This window comes from Nuphar pumila, chromosome 17, assembly GCF_984573655.1.
Source record: "Nuphar pumila chromosome 17, dmNupPumi1.hap1.1, whole genome shotgun sequence".
Lineage (NCBI taxonomy): Eukaryota > Viridiplantae > Streptophyta > Magnoliopsida > Nymphaeales > Nymphaeaceae > Nuphar > Nuphar pumila.
Genome location: NC_143265.1, coordinates 43,459,575 through 43,469,381, shown reverse-complemented (window position 1 = coordinate 43,469,381; position 9,807 = coordinate 43,459,575).

Below are 9,807 nucleotides of genomic sequence, written 5' to 3'. Positions count from 1 at the left end.
TAATAAATCCTTTGATATGTGTATCGTTAACCCTCCCAATTTAGTCCTTATTGAATTAATGAGCCATGAGATATTGACATTCTATCGGAACCTGTTTTAAACTATAGCTAGTTCAAAATATAATTTTATCAGTTAGAAAAGCAAAATGTTGTTTACATAGAAGATCCAACTGATCTGATAGGTGTTCCATGGAATACAAACCGGGTGCTCAACAAGCAGAGGAATCTAAGGATGGGAGATTCAAGGAACCAACCCAGGAATGATGTGTTGATGGTCATTAGGATCAGTCGTTGTTGGGATATGGAGTTTTTGGTTCTAAGAGGCACTGATTTGAGTTTAGTGGGTCCAAGGCGAAGTGCTTTGTGCGAAAGTGGACTATATGCATGAGGCATGTTATGTGATTGCGTGTTGCATGAGAGTATGCTTGGAATCCAACTATTCTAGTGTTAGTTATGGCAAGTGTAGCAATCCATAGTTGTGATGCATGAATAAGTATAGCTTGTTAACATGAGATTTGTTAGGTGTTGACCCGTAGTTCTAAGAAGGTACGCTGAAATTTTGCATAAATACATATAAATGCTAATTAGGAATAAATTACATTGGATTGTAGTCACGCCCTGAAATGACAATAACATGAGGTGACCTTTTTCTTGTCATATGTGAACTAGCTCCTGCACCAACCTCGTGGATCCGAGTGGATGGTTGACTTAATGAGTGTGGAGTCTCATCATTTGAGTCAAGAGTGGACCTATCCTCGATCACAGTGGCTTAAGGGACAATGGACTATGAGGAGAGACGGAGGTCCAACTACATATGTAAGCTTAGTAGTGCGCTACGATCTTTCAGGGAGAGAGGTAGTATGCCTCAATCTCTAAATACATGACTAAAAATACTCACTTGTAGGCCGGAGAGCCCATAGTGGCCCAAGGCCGTGATGCCCTTAAGGAGTTAATTAGGATCGAAACAATACGCGTGTGTGTGTGTTGAGCATAGTAGGTAAAACAACAATGATTAAATGAAAAGATTGAATAGAATATTCATGCATGTAGGTAGACATTGCATGAGTCAGTGTATTTGGTGCCCATGGCACCTGAGGGTCGACCATTGTAGTTGGAGTTGGTTTTACCCATATTGAGGGTCGACCTCTGGGAGTGCAGAGTCGACACCTCTGAGTTTTTTCTATAGTGTGAGTACATATGAAGGTCAACATCTATGAGTGAAGGGGTCAACTCTTCGTGTTTTAGAACTTTGGTCTTTGCCAAATAGACTTTTCAAGTGTACTTACGTTACAATACTATATAGTGATTGTGTTTAAGTGATGTGACCATATTAGGACATGAGTTGTCTCACACTTTTACTTGATGTGTTTCAGTCACCCAATGATAGGTGGAAGAAGATGTAGTAGACATAGGAAGCTCGTGGACACTGAAAGATGAACCTAGAAATTGATCAAAAATGTCTAGGTGTCACAGGTTCAACTTCCAACATCTTTCATAAGTATGACCTCCCTTTTTGCAGGACTTGCAAGAGAGTTTTTTTCTTTTGTTTTTGCCCTTTTCACTTGAGGGTATGCCCAATCAAGATTAATTGTAATGCCCCAAAATCCTGAACTTGTAAATTTTAGGAAAATTTTAACAATCAATCATTTTTCAAAGTCGAACACAATAATTCAGCGAAGGAAAGTATTTTTGAAGATCAAGTCAGCAAACCTTAGGCATATTACAGGCAAAATTTCCATCCAACAAATTGGGTCACCAAATGTATTGGATTTGGGTCTGTATTTTCATACATTAATTCAAAACCATGAAGATTTAAAATAAGGTTTTGTATAGAAAGAGTTATTACAAAAACTCTTATACAAAATTATAACAATGTGCTCAAGAGCGAATAACAGAGAAAGTGAATTCTTGATATCATTATGTTATTGCGCTATCGCTTGCAACATCAATCTATTCATCACCTGTATTCCATAAAATGTATCAAACTCATGAAAACCTGGTAGGTGCATCGATATCAGGTAAGAATAACATATGCATTATCATATTTCATAATATTCGGTTTCAAGAGAAACAAAGTGAACATGATAATCTTGTTTCGATAATTAACGACCTGTCGGTACTCATAGGACAATACGTAGAAATAACTGAGACTGTTTGAGGGTTTATTATTTTTCTGTTCTCTCCATTGTCCCACCATACGCAGTTATTTTCAGGTTCAAGGTTGAGCCTGATTTTTTTTACAAATGGATATTTTCAAAAGTTGTTTTAGTCTTAGTCATGAGATGCCCCAGTTTTAATCCTTTTCCAAAGCTTTAGGGAACCCCCATTTTTCTTACCTTTTGCAACCCCTTTTGGATTCTTTGTGCGAAATCCGAAAGTCCCATCATGGTTTCTTCATTTCAAAGATTTTATATTTTCATTTCCAGACCAGGTTAAGGGTTAAACCTGACCCGCATTTCATGAGATATTTTCACTCTCGTTCAGGTAAGGGTCAAACTTGAGCCTCATTTCATGAGATATTTTTGTCCTCGTTCAGGTAAGGGTCAAACCTGAGCCTCATTTCATGAGGTATTTTCCTCACCGTTCAAGTAAGGGTCAAACTTGAGCCTCATTTCATGAGATATTTTTGTCCTCATTCAGGTTAAGAGTCAAACCTTATGCCTTATTTCATGAGGTATTCTCCATTTTCGTTCAGGTAAGGGTTAAACCTGAGCCTCATTTCATAAGGTATTTTCTTCCCGTTCAGGTATGAGTCAAACCTAAGCCTCAGTTTCTGAGGTATTTTTGTCCTATCCACGTTAATGGTTAAAAACCTAAATTTTCTGCAAAAAGATTATTTCAAAAGCTTACTTCTTCTTTACCAATCCCTCTTTCCAAAGCTTTGAAGATCACATTTCTCCTCGCCTTTTTTGCAACCTCACTTCATGAGGATCATTTTCATAATCAGTCAAATTTTCCTAACTGGGGCATTTTTATTTTTGAAATTTGGTATGTTTTTCTTTACTACTAGGCTCAGCTTTCAACCGACTTAGCAGTAAAGAGAGGCATCTGTAAACACCTTAAATTTTTCTGGTCCATTTCGAACATCTCCTTTCAAAGATGTTAACCCCTGCAGGGCGATATAGAGTCTCACCCTTAGGTTTATCCCAGTCTAGAGGTCAGTTTACCTCGTTTGGTCATTCTAGCTAAATTTATCAGTTCATTCTAGCTAAATTTAGTTTATTTCAGGTGAAATGAGCTCATTTTAGCTCAAATTAGCCAAATTGTCCCCAAGTCAGTCAAATCCATTAGATCTTATCCACGTGAGTCTAATCTGAGTTTATTAAAAGTTTGAATGGTCTAGTTCCAATTCAAAACCACTCTCCACATTCTTGAACCTTCATTTTAGCTCGTTTGAGCTCAATTCAATCCAAATTGAGCTAACCTCAGTCAGCCTAACTAGTGTTTTAGCTCTGAATTTAGTTCATCTGAGTATAACTGACTTTTAAATCAGTTCATTTCAATCTTATCTAGTTCAAACCAGTCCAATACCATGTTTTCTATTCCTGCAGGGCAAAAAATAAAAAAATAATAATTTCTTCAGAACATCATTTTTGTCAATTTTTAAACTGGACAAGTCCTAATTTGGACTCAGATCAATCCCTTTATCTGATATTTTATCAAATATTCAAGATTTGATCCACATTTCAATTCAGATATTGGATCCAATGTTGGATCTAATATCCATTTTTTATCCCAGACTTGGATTTTTCATCTAATTCATATCTAGAGTCCAATTTACCTTTTGAACCTGAAATGTCTCGTTGGATATCCAGAATCCAGTAAGTCATTCCAGATCCATTTTCATCTGGATCCACCTTCTGATCCATTTAGAAGAATAAAGTGGACTAATTTTTGAATTCGAACTCAGATTCCTCTGATATCTGAGACCCAATTTTATTCCTTGGATTCTGATCCAGATCCAAGATCCAATTCTATTTCTATGCTTGATCCAATATCCAAATCCAAATTTCATCATGAGCCTAAAATTTTCACTTCAATTCATTTTATAAATCCATATTCAGAATTCGATTATCATTTTCGAACTGATTTTCTTCATTTTCACCTTCAATCGAGATCCAGATCCACTTTATTCAAAATTTTAGATCCAGATCCAAATTCAAAATCCAATTTTTATTCAATTTTCAAAATCAATCCTTGAATTTCAAATCCAAAATCATCATTTTATAAAATCTTTTGAAAATTAGTCAGGATCCAATTTATAACTCGATTTGGATTTTGAAGAAAAATAAAAAAATTGAAATGGATCTTAGTTCCAATTAAGATCCGTTAAATTCAAGAAATAAAAAATCTCTTTTTTATTTCCTTCATTTTCACTTTCTCTTTTAAATATTTTCCTTTATTATGCTTTTTAAATAAAAAAGAAAAAATATATATTTTTCTAAAGGGGGTGCCACTTGGCATTTTCTCCTAATTTCAAAGATGGTTTTCATTTTAAACCTTTTTCTTTAGTTTAAACATTTTTTTTTTCACTTTTTTTTAACTTTCCTTTTTGTTTTTAAAAAAACCCATATGTGCACACCCTTGAAAAGGATTGCACATGTCCATTTTTTAGCAAAATACCCACTTTGCCTATTAAAACTTTTTGAAAATACCCACATGGGGGGCTTGTGAGCCCTCAAACTGCCATGTGGAGGAGCTTTCTAGAACCCCTCCACATCAGCCCTAAGCCTAACCAATTTTGAAAACTCCATACCTAAAATACCCCCACCTTTGGTTATAAATAGAAGCCAAGGGGGGGGGGGTCGATCCATCACTCCTTCTTGCTTGGGATTTGCGCCAATTTGGAGAAGCATCCATCCCTCTCCTTCATCTCTCTTCAGCCAAGGTAAGTCTTCTTCCCTTATTTCAATTAGTTTTTCATCTTTCTTTAAAATTCTCTAAGTGTCGTCCCCCTCCTCTCTTCTTCTTCTTTCAATTTCTTTCTAATTTCATAAGTAGCAATGTATGTGGCACCCCAAACCCCGACCTTGGAAAAATACTTTGAATTTTTGAGGATTTTTTTTTTAAATAGTTTTACGATAAACAACAGAAAGCAAGGAAAAAGAGTAACTAAGTAACAAGGCCGCAAGTCTGAGCAGGCCACAGGTAAATAAAGCATTTATGTCTATCAAAGTTCAAAAGAGTCAAGTTCAAGTCTAAAGTGTTAAGAAACTCCGTTTTGATGTCACATAATATGATACACTGTCTCATTTGATTTTATATGATATGATAATATGTCCTCTTGAAAAATGTTATATTATGACTGAATATGTTTTGCCATAAATCTAACGAGTATTTGATGCAAGAATATCTCACCCAATAAGGATGGAGACTTCCTGTTCAAGTACAACTATGGTGCAATCATACTCCTTGAAGAAAAAGCTTGATGAGCTATGCATTCCTAATAGTTCAAATAAAGAGATCGACTACCTCAAGATGAAGACTTTTTTTCTTCTTTAGAGTCATATGTAACAGAACCTTCAGGAACTTGCATATTGCATATTACATACTCATTCATAAATACTATATCATAAAAGTATACGATAGTTTCAAAAAGCTCCTTTTTGAAAACCAATAATTGTACCTTCTTACAACCCTTTATGAAAAAGATATTTTGTCATGTAATAATTGTACCTTACACTATATACAAGACAACATGAAAAAGAAATGTAGGAAAAAGACAAAAACATAAAATCAGCTATAAAAGAAAAAAAATATAATATGTTTTTGAAAAGACTTTAGTTACCTTCTTTAAAGAAATGTTTTTTAATATAAGAAGAAGACAAAAACATAAATCGGCTACACAAAAGAAAAACAAATATAATATGTTTTTGAAAAGACTTTAGTTACCTTCTTTAAAGAAATGTTTTTTTTTATATAAGAAGAAGACAAAAACATAAATCGGCTACACAAAAGAAAAACAAATAAAATATATTTTTGAAATGACTCTAGTTACCTTTTTACAAAACCATAGAATGTCGACTTACTTGAAGTCATCATTCTCTTTACAAAGCATTAAATACCTCCTGTAACAAATCCTTGTTAATATCCTTCTCAAAGAATGTCGACCTTCTTTTGGCCCTCATTCTCTCTGAAGACTTTGAAAAACACAACATAAAGAAAACACTTGACATGACTATGTACAAATAAATATCTCAAAGCACTCATTGTACTTACACTCATTTAAAGTAAAGAAGTACTTATGTACCTCGAATCATTAATTAGAATAAAGACAAAACTACAACCCAACGTTCAATGTACTATTGTAAGAAATAGACTTTTTACATAAAATATGTATTACCTAAAAATTTACAACGACTAGTGTACCCTCTATTTTACTTTTATGGAAAAAGGCATTCTCGAACTTCTCTAAAAGATATTTTTGAAATGACATAACATTTCACATTTCAAAAAGTTACAATTCCAAAATGTAATGACTACTTTTTAAAAGCTATATAAACACACTCAAATAAACTATTCAAACAATGGAATGGAATAGACGTGTGAGCTTACAACTAGAAAAATTCCTATTCGATATTTGAAAAGAGAGCCTTGAAAAAGAAAGAGAAAAAGAAAAGAAAGAAAAGAGAAAAAGTCAAGTCCAGCTCTTTGACAAAGAGTATCCTCTGAGTGACAAACAGAACATTCTGAGAATCCTTCATTCGTGCATTCATATCATTCTGAAGGTTCTATAGGAAGTATTGTAACTCTGTTATTCACTGTATTCCTTCTTTGTTGAAAGAAGTAGACCTCTGTGAAAGAGGGTGTTGCCCTTCTCTGTTGAGAGAAGAAGACCTCTGTGAAAGAGGGTGTTGTCCTTCTCTGTTGAGAGAAGAAGACCTCTGTGGAAGAGGGTGTGCCCCTTCTCTGTTGAGAGAAGAAGACCTCTGAGGAAGAGGGTGTTGTACTATTTATCCGGTGACTCAGATGTTATAGTGAAAAGCTCAAGTGGTTTGCTTGGGGACTGGATGTAGGTCTGGATACTGACCGAACCAGTATAAATTCTGTGTTTTATGTGTTGTGCCTTATTGCCTGATTATTTTATTTTATCGATCTTTATCGTATTTCACTATTCACTCCCCCTCTAGTGGAATTTCATTTGGTATCAGAGCAGGTTTGCTGGTTTCGACGTAACAAGTCTTCCAGCACAAATGGCATCTACCTCCTATGCTCGTGATATTGAAGGTCAACATGCATCTCGTCCACCTTTCTTCAATGGCTCCAACTATGGATACTGGAAGTGCAGAATGGCTATATTTCTCAAATCCATAGATTTTGCCGTATGGAAAATTGTTGAGCATCCATACATATCTCCATCCGCAGACTATAGCTTATGGTCTGATGAAGAAAAGAAAATGGCAAACCTAAATGCAAAGGCTATGAATGTCTTATATTGTGCCATTGATCAAAACGAATTCAATAGAATATCTATATGTGAATCTGCATATGATATTTGGCATTCTTTGGAAGTTATTCATGAAGGAACCAACAAAGTGAAAGAAGCCAAAATTTCATCTCTTGTTAGAAAATATGAGTTGTTCAAAATGAACAAAGATGAACCCATCACAGAGATGTTTACCAGATTTACCAACATCACCAACGATCTGAAATCTCTGGGTGTAACATATTCCCAGACTGAAAAGGTGAAGAAAATCTTGAGATCTCTCACAACTGATTGGGAGAAAAAGACTACAGCTATTGAAGAAGCTCAAGATTTATCTAAGCTTACTTTGGACGACTTAATAGGCAATCTTATGGCCTATGAAGTCCACATGAAAGAAAGAAGGGAAGAAGAGCAACCAGTAAAGAAAACTCTAGCTTTCCCAGCCCTATCTGAGAATGAAGACTCAGATAAAGAATCAGAAATTGCGCTACTTACCAGAAAATTCCAGCGCTTCATGAGAAGGAACCGGCTTCCAAACAGGCACAAGGAAAGAAAAGATCCTAAAGAAGATCCCATGTGCTTTCAGTGTAATAAGCTAGGCCACTTAAGACGCGACTGTCCCCTTTTCAAAAGAAAGTCCAAGACTGAGGAACCAAAGAAGAGGTTCTTCCAGAAAAAGGCTCTGCATGCTCAATGGGATGATTCAGAACCATCCACTAGTGAAGAGTCAAGTGATGATGAAGCCGAAACTGCAAATATGTGTTTCATGGCAAACGAAAGTTCGGTAAGTAAAATCTCTGATTTTTCCTTTGAAGAACTTCTAGATGCTTTTCAAGAACTATTTAAAGAATCTAGAAAATTGAGTTTCAAAAATAAAGATTTAAAATCTGAAAATCTAAAGCTTTCCCAAGAGAATGAAAAACTCAGCAGTGAAAATTCTGAGTTGAAAAAGGAAAATCTTATGCTTATGTCTGAAATTTCTTCTACTAGCTCCAAAACTAAAAATCTGCAAGTAGAAATTTCAGAGCTAAAAAGTAAAACTGAGAACCTCATGAAAACGGTTTTCAAGTTTACTAAAGGTAAAGAGAACTTCGATAAACTCTTATCCTCTCAGAAAGTCTCTTTTTACAAGAATGGTATTGGCTACTCTCATTTCAAAAAGCCTTCTTGTATGAATCAAAAGACCACGTTTGTGAGAAGTTCATCTGAACCAAATAAGGAGTATTATAATGATAATCGTTTTAACTCCTCTAAAGATATAGACAAACCCAAATCCAAATGGATATGGGTTCCAAAGTCTAACAAAAAAGGACCTGATTGGGTACCAAAAAAGAGATTTACTTAATGTTTTGCAGGCTCCAAAGAAGAAGAACAGATGAATACTAGATAGTGGATGTTCAAAGCACATGACAGGACATCCAGACCTTTTTGCTGTTCTTCATCATAAAGGAGGAACCGTCATCTTTGGAGATAACAACAAAGGTTTGATAATTGGTATTGGTAATATTGGTAACATAGATAAACCTCTTATCAAAGACGTTCTCCTTGTTAAAGGCTTAAAACATAACCTACTAAGTATCAGTCAAATGTGTGACACAGGTTATAATGTTAGCTTTAATCATGATGCATGCCTCATAACAGACACCAATGAAAACATCATCTTAAAAGGTATAAGAAAGAATAATATATATGAACTTTACCTAGAAAACATCACAGAACATTGTCTTATAGCTACTAATGACTCTCAACACTTATAGCACTTGAGAATGGGTCATGTAAATTCTAAGTACATGTCTAAATTAGCTAAAAATAAGTTAGTACGTGGGTTACCCAAAATTTCTTTTAAAAAGGATTTCTTTTGTGATGCATGTCAATTAGGAAAATTATCAAAATCATCTTTCAAATCAAAAAATATCATTTCAAGTAAAAGACCTTTAGAGCTTCTCCACCTGGATCTTTTTAGTCCTTCTAGAGTAGCTAGTCATAATCAAAATAAATACGTTTTTGTTATTGTAGATGACTACTTAAGATTTACTTGGGTAATATTTTTGAAAAACAAAAGTGACACGTTTTGTCAATTTGAAATCTTATGTAAAAAATTATAAAACGAAAAATCTTGTTCTATTGTTAAAATCCGTAGTGACCATGGAGGAGAATTTGAAAATGAACTTTTTGAAAATTTTTGTAACTTGCATGGTATTTCTCATAACTTTGCCTTTCCTAGAGCTGCACCTCAAAATGGTGTAGTAGAAAGAAAGAATAGAACCCTTCAGGAATCTGCCAGGACTATGCTCCAACACAATAATCTTGCTAAATCTTTTTGGGCAGAAGCTGTTAATATTGCATGCTACATAACAAATAGAGTTCTCATTAGACCCTTAT